Source organism: Tamandua tetradactyla, chromosome 23 (assembly GCF_023851605.1).
Source record: "Tamandua tetradactyla isolate mTamTet1 chromosome 23, mTamTet1.pri, whole genome shotgun sequence".
In the NCBI taxonomy this organism is placed as follows: Eukaryota; Metazoa; Chordata; class Mammalia; order Pilosa; family Myrmecophagidae; genus Tamandua; species Tamandua tetradactyla.
This window is the reverse complement of record NC_135349.1, coordinates 24,973,255-24,980,001: the sequence shown is the minus strand read 5'-3', so window position 1 is coordinate 24,980,001 and position 6,747 is coordinate 24,973,255. Positions and strand designations below refer to the sequence as shown.

The 6,747-nt window shown below is 40.8% G+C and overlaps 1 pseudogene; it reads left to right on the top strand.

Moving 5' to 3' along the window:
- The first annotated feature begins 855 nt into the window (after positions 1-855).
- LOC143667794 (proteasome maturation protein pseudogene) lies at positions 856-1,571 on the top strand (annotated as a pseudogene).
- The last annotated feature ends 5,176 nt before the right edge of the window (positions 1,572-6,747 follow it).

Here is a 6,747-nt window from a genome sequence, read left to right as displayed (position 1 = left end):
TTGCTGGGGTTGCTCGGGTCGGAGCTGGCCCACAACTGGAGGCTGGGACTGGTAAACCCAGAGAACACAAGCAGGAAAGCCTCCCATTGGGATGCTGATGTGCCAAGACTCTCAGGCAGAGAAGTGGGACTGGTGAGGTGGAAGCTGAGGGCTACTGATTGTCCCGAGCAGCGCCGGCGGCCACAGGCTACGGGAGCCCGCAGAGAAAAAAAACCTCAGGAACCGAGTGTTCCTCCCTCCTGTGGTGTTCCTCTAGCGCCGTCTATCGGTGAATGAGAAATGTTTCCAAGCTCCAGCTCCAGTAGCGAGGGCAAAACAGAACAGTAAATGGATTTGAAAGTGAGGCAATACATTGATAACTGACACACGGTACCAAATCATTGTATTGTTCACCTGCGTGGACTTACAGTCAAAAAAATAAAAAATAAAAAAGACAGTTTCACTTAAGTATGTCCCTGTTGAAGCAGTGAAAATCGCCAATTTTATTAAGAGTCAACTCTTGAGTATCTTTTTAAGATTCTGTGTCAAAATGGAAAGTAAGTGGTGCCGAACAAAGGTGATGGATTCTTTCGCTCGATGCATTCAAATGGCCAACTCCTGAGACATTGGAGTTTCAAAGAGAAAGTGTTTATATTTAGGCACACAGCAGGAGAGCAGGTGGCCTATCTGACCAAAATCTATCTCCCCAAACCTCAGTAACTCTGATAGTTTTATGGAATTAGAATATGGGCAGGTTTTAGGATAATGAGCACAGCGGCTCCAGATGATATAATTAAAGGTGATCTGATTATTGAGGTACGCAGATTGATGACATGCTTAGAATGCATGTAAGAAAATGGCAGCCTTAACGTAATGATGGGTGTGATTTTTAGTATAATCGTGAGGTCTAGGAGACTTCCAGGTTCAAGTCTAAACTACTGCGCTTGTCAAGCGGGCCCACATTGGTTCAATCCAGTCTCGGTTGTCAAGATAACTTCCGACTTGGGTTGGGTTAGCTTTGGACTGACCCAAGATTTGTTAATGAACCTTGGGGGCTGTTTTTACTGATTACAAGACTCTAAAGTTGGGGGGAGGGGGGAAGGACAGTATTCCAGTTACTGAAAGGGCAAGTGGCCCTTTTGAAAGTCAAGGTCTTCTTTGGAAAGGATTTCCTTTGTGTGAAAAATGAACTTTTGCCCAGTCATCCTCTTGAATTATCAGAAAAGAATTTCCAGCTCAACCAAGATAAAATGAATTTTTCCACACTGAGAAATATCCAGGGTCTGTTTGCTCCGCTAAAATTACAGATGTTATTCAAACCAGTGTAGCAGGCTCAGCGGCTTCCATTCCTTCCAAGCTCAAAATTTTCACTGGATATTTTGAGGGGTAATGATGAGACTGTTGGATTTGAAGATATTCATAATGATCCATCACAAAGTGAAGTAATGGGAGAACCACACTTAATGGTTGAATGTAAATGTGGTTTACTGCAATTCAGTTGTGCTGTTAATGAAAATGGTGACTGCATCTTGTTTATAGCTGTCTTTCTATTACAATTTGATGTACACAACATTAAAAGTACTGACACATAAGAATTTTTGCCTAAATATTATCAGTGATTGTTTGAAATTATTTGGTTGTTTGGTTTGTGGCTTTGTGACAAGTGAAGACACTGAAGGAAGATGATTTTAAAGCTAGTTTATATTAAAACAGTGGCCTTCGAAGTCTTTAAAAAAAATCATTGCAAATGAATATTATAAATCTGCCTGCAGGTTTTGATTAAACCCATTTTCTAGGTATTCCATAGATTTAATTTTGAATAGTTATTATCAATATTTGAAAGTGCAGCCTGAATTCATAGTGGCATCTTTCAGAATAAATATTTGTAATTGATTTCACTGGCAACTTCAAATAAAGAGCAAAATAAGATGTTTATACTTTATTTCAGTATCATCCATTAAAACTCATGAGGCCATTTGTTTTATTGATACTGTTTTAAAGTACAACCACTTTTTTATTCTTTCAAGTTCAAGATTATAAGTTCAGAGATTTTTATTTTCTTCTTGTCTTTAAAGTGAAAAAAGTAAAGTTACCAACAGAAGTATATTAAGCTGTGGTTCTTATAGATCTGATATATATTGATAAATATTTAATATGTAATCAAGTCATACTGTTAAAAAAAGTAAATTTCATCTTTCCTTGTTTTTGCTTTACATATCAGAAGATGTTTCATTAAAAAAATTGCAACCTTCATATATACACTCACACAATAATCTCTTTTACAGTTTTCACCATGTTTGTTCTTATATGAACTTGGGGGTACACAAAAATTAAATGTTTTTAGAACACACAAAAAAGGAATATATAATGATTTAATAATCAAAATTATCCCTTAAGTCCTAATTTCTCATTACATAAGGATAAAGCTGTCCTACTGCATACTTCAGTGCAATGATTATCTCAAGGAAAAACTCTGGTCAGAAGGACTTGTGAGTTCAAACTGTGGGATCAAGACAGCTTTAACTACGGTGCCAGGTCACTAATTTCTAAGCCACTCTTGCCACAGTGGAATGCAGGCTCAGTGGTGTCAGAGATTCCAAGTTTTCAAGAGAAGCAAAAAAGTCTAGATTGTCATATGAACTCTACCAAATTATTATTATTATTTTTTTTACATATTTTCTGCTAAGTCAAAATTGTTAAAATAATCTATGGGCCGAAGGAAATAACCCATTTGAGGGCCCAGTACTACTTGCATGCTCCCAGGAGCCAGGGGTGGAAATGCTACCTTTAATGCCAATTAGCCAATTAACCTCTCACTTATCATTTCAATAAATCTATCTGTAAAATGAGAATAACCATATCCAAACTCCTTACTTATAAGTTCTTATAAGACTTAAAGAAGATCATGTCAGCCATTTGAAAATGTACAAGGAGTATTGTAAAAAAAAAAAAAAAAAAACTAAAAAAGTTTGTGCCATAATTTTGCACACTGGTAATCCATGTGTGAGCTATAAATTTACAATATCACCATTACTGCAAGTCCACACCATAAATCTTCCTCCAAGCCTTCCCTAATTACTAGAATGACTGTCCATTGGAGAAAAGGAAACAGACATTTTGAGGCTACTAGACACTGATTCTGAATTGATGCTAATTCAAATTGAACCTGTCAATGTAGGGGCAATTGGTGGTCAGGTGATAATGGCGTCTTAGCTCAGTTAGTCCATGGACACACCCCGCGGTTATTTCTGCAGTTTTTGGATGTATAAATAGAACAGATGTCCTTGGTAACTGGCCCTGTGACCTAAGGGGTGAGGGCCATTATGGTAGGAACAGCTAAATGAAAGCCTCTGGATCATCTACTTCCCATCAAGGTCATTAGCCAAAAGCAATGCTGCACCCCTGGAGGACTGCACACATTAATGCCCCTCTCAAAGACTGGGAGGAAGAAGGGGCTGTGAGATCTAGTCTATCCCCATTTAAGTCCTCACTTTGGCCTGTGCAGAGGGATTTTGGAGAATGATTGTTGACCATCCTAAACTTAGCCAGGAGGTGACTCCAATTGCAGGTGCTGTTATAAATGTGGTACCTTTTTAGGAAGCAATCAACAACATTCCCTGACACTTATTAAGCAGCTGTTAACTTAATGTCTTTTCTCCTTGCCAATTTTCAACGATCCCCAGCAACAGTTTGTTTTTACCTACAGAGGCTTACGGTATACCTTCATACTTTTGTTGCAAGGCTACCTCAATTCTCCTGCTTTCTGCTATTAGACAGTCTACAGAGAACCTGATCTCATTAACATTCCACAAAGCGTCACACTGGTTCATTCCATTAATGACATTATGCTGATTGGATCTGAGAAGGAGAAAGTGAGTACTTTAGATATCTTTAGTAAGATATATGCAAACTAGATGGTGGGAGATAAACTCCTTAAAAATTCAGGACTCCACCCCCTCAGTAAAGATCCTGGGAGTGAGATGGTCAGGAGCATGCCAAAATAATCCCTCCGGAATGAAATAAGTTACTGTACCTTGCACCATCTACTATGATAAAAGAGGCAGGACATTTACTAGTAGTGCCTTTTGAATTTTAGAGGCAACATTTGAATGTGTTACTTCAGCTCGTTTACAGAATTGTCCAGAAGGCTGCCAATTTCAAGTGGTGACTAGAGCAAGAGAAGGCTCTGTAGCAAGTTCAGACTTCAGTCCAAGCTTCTTCACTATTTGGTTTTTAAAATCCAGCAGATCCAGTAATACTAGAAATGTCTATGGCAAATGAGGATGCTGTATGGAATCTTTGGCAATCACCAATAGGAGAATCACAAGGCAGATCTCTAGGAATTTAGAGAAAATCTGTGACCCCCTCTTCAGATAATGATTATCCTTTTGAGAAATAGCTTCTGGCTGCTACCGGGCCTTGGTAGAAGCAGAACACCTAACCATGGGGCATCAGGTGGCCATGTAACCTGAACTTTCCCCATGAGCTGAGTGTTATGTGACTCATTTAGATATGTATGGGCATGCATAGAAGCAATCTATCATCAAAGGAAATGGTATATAAGAGACAGGTATGGAAAGGACAAGTAAAGTGAAGCATCTGGAAAGGTGGCCCAGACTTCTTCAACACCCGTTCCTAGACTTTCCCTTACCAAGACTACCTGGCTAACTCTACTGCTGAGTACCTAATCTGTTCATGACTGAGACCAATGCAAGGACTTGAAATGGCAGTATTTTCTGGGTGGACCAGCCAACCTCCAGTGACCTGTTGATTAAATTGGGTCTCTTCCATCCTGGAGGAATCACAGAGATTTATCCTTCCTGGAATAGACACATTTTGAAAATATTGATTCACTTTCCTTGTGTGTACTGCCTCTATCAACATCATCATCGATGGATTCATAGAACGTCTTATCCACCATTCCTTAAAGCATTGTTTTCTTATCAGGGAACTTTATTTCACAATAAGGGTTGATGACCATAGAATTAACAGATCTTATCATGTACTTTTTCTAGAACACAGCTTCTGTGGTATAAGGCAGCTATCCCACTCAGTGGCCAGCAGCTCTCCCTGACACCTCCCTTGGGTGGTTTTGTGGCAGAGAGCCTCCAGTCAATACAACCCCATGGACAGCTCTCCCTGGCATCCTAGAGGAGGTATTTCTGACAAATTGCAGAGAATGAATATCCAGTAAGTTTCATAGGTGTGGTGCCACCATGACTTCTCAGCCATTCCGTGATCCAAGGTCATGAACTCTCCAATGACACCTGGATCTGAGCCCTGGATAAGGGTGTCTCTTGGGCATTCTATCTCAGCCCCAGGGGTAGTTACTGCACCTTACATCTGCTATTCTTATACTCTGTAGAGTCTTCCTTACCTTTTTACTAGCCATTACCTTGTTACTCCAATCTTATAGTTCATAGTTCTTTATTTTAAACTTTCCTTGCTCAAATTACTATGTAAGTTTTCTCTTCTGATTGGACCCCACTGATATTCAAGTATTCCAGAATGCAACATTCCTGGAGGAGAGTTGATGGACAATTTACACCAGCATCTGCCCCTTTGCAACTCCAGATAAGATATCAGCCTTCTTGGCAGTGGCTTCATTAACTGGATGGATAGCTGGAGGAGACAGATTGCCCTCTCAAACTACTAGAATAGTTTTTATTTCTTAAGTGCCTATTATGTGCCACTGGGTGCACTTAACATGAATATTTCATTTAAACTGCTGAACACAATTATGTTCATTTTACAGATGAGGATACTAATAATTTACCCAAGTCCACTCAACCAGTAAGCGGCAGAGAGGGGATTTGAACTCAGCGTAGCTTACTTGAAGGCTTTTGTACTTTAGGCTGCAATAATAGAGGATGCTATCAAATCCTAGAAGCAAAGAGGGAAAGTGTTTGGATTCCACCTTCAGGAGTGTTTCTAGGGAATTACTAACCTTTCCCTTCACCTAGCCGGCAGGACACCCTTTCCTGAAGTCTCTATCAGCAGGACAGTTTCAGCCTGCTGCCCCCCAAGCCAAACGGTGCACCAATAAGAGCCCAGGTCCGCTACAGTTCACCATGGCCATCGCTGTGGAAGAGGCCGAGCAAATTCATTATCAGCTCTGTGCCAGGACTTTGGGTCACCAGCATCCCACCAAACGCAGCTGGCAACTCTCGAGCATGGTAGCAGACCATGACGAGTATCTCCAAACCCTCCTGCGCAGGGGGATAAAGACAATAGGAGAACCTCAGATTCTGGGGACAGCAGCCCTGCAGAGGAGTCCATGTGAGGTGGAAGGCAGCTGGCTAGGCAGGCAGAGAAAACTTGGCAAATATCAAAGGAGTCAACCCTTCTCTCAGGAGGCCAGGAGGGCTGCCCGGTCCCAACTCTATTAGCAGGCTAGAAAACCTCTACCTTCTCTGACCCAAACTGTGACTGGCCAGGTCTGGATAAATCTCCTTCCCTGTTTCTCCCCCAGACACCTGGTATTTCCCAGGAACTGACTATATGTCAGCCACTGTACGGTCTCATGCATTAGTTCCCAGAAGATGTACACCCTTTTTTACCTTCTTCAAGCATTTCCTGAGCACTTATTCAGTGCCAGGCAGTGGTCCAGACCCTTACTATTTGCATGACCTTGGCCAAGCTACTTAACATTAATTTCTAAAACTAAAAAAAAAGGGGGTAAATAAAGTCCACTTCCAAGGGTTCCTGAGGGAATAATGATAAGTAAATGTAAGCATGCTTACATGGCATTTAACAGGTTCTTAATAA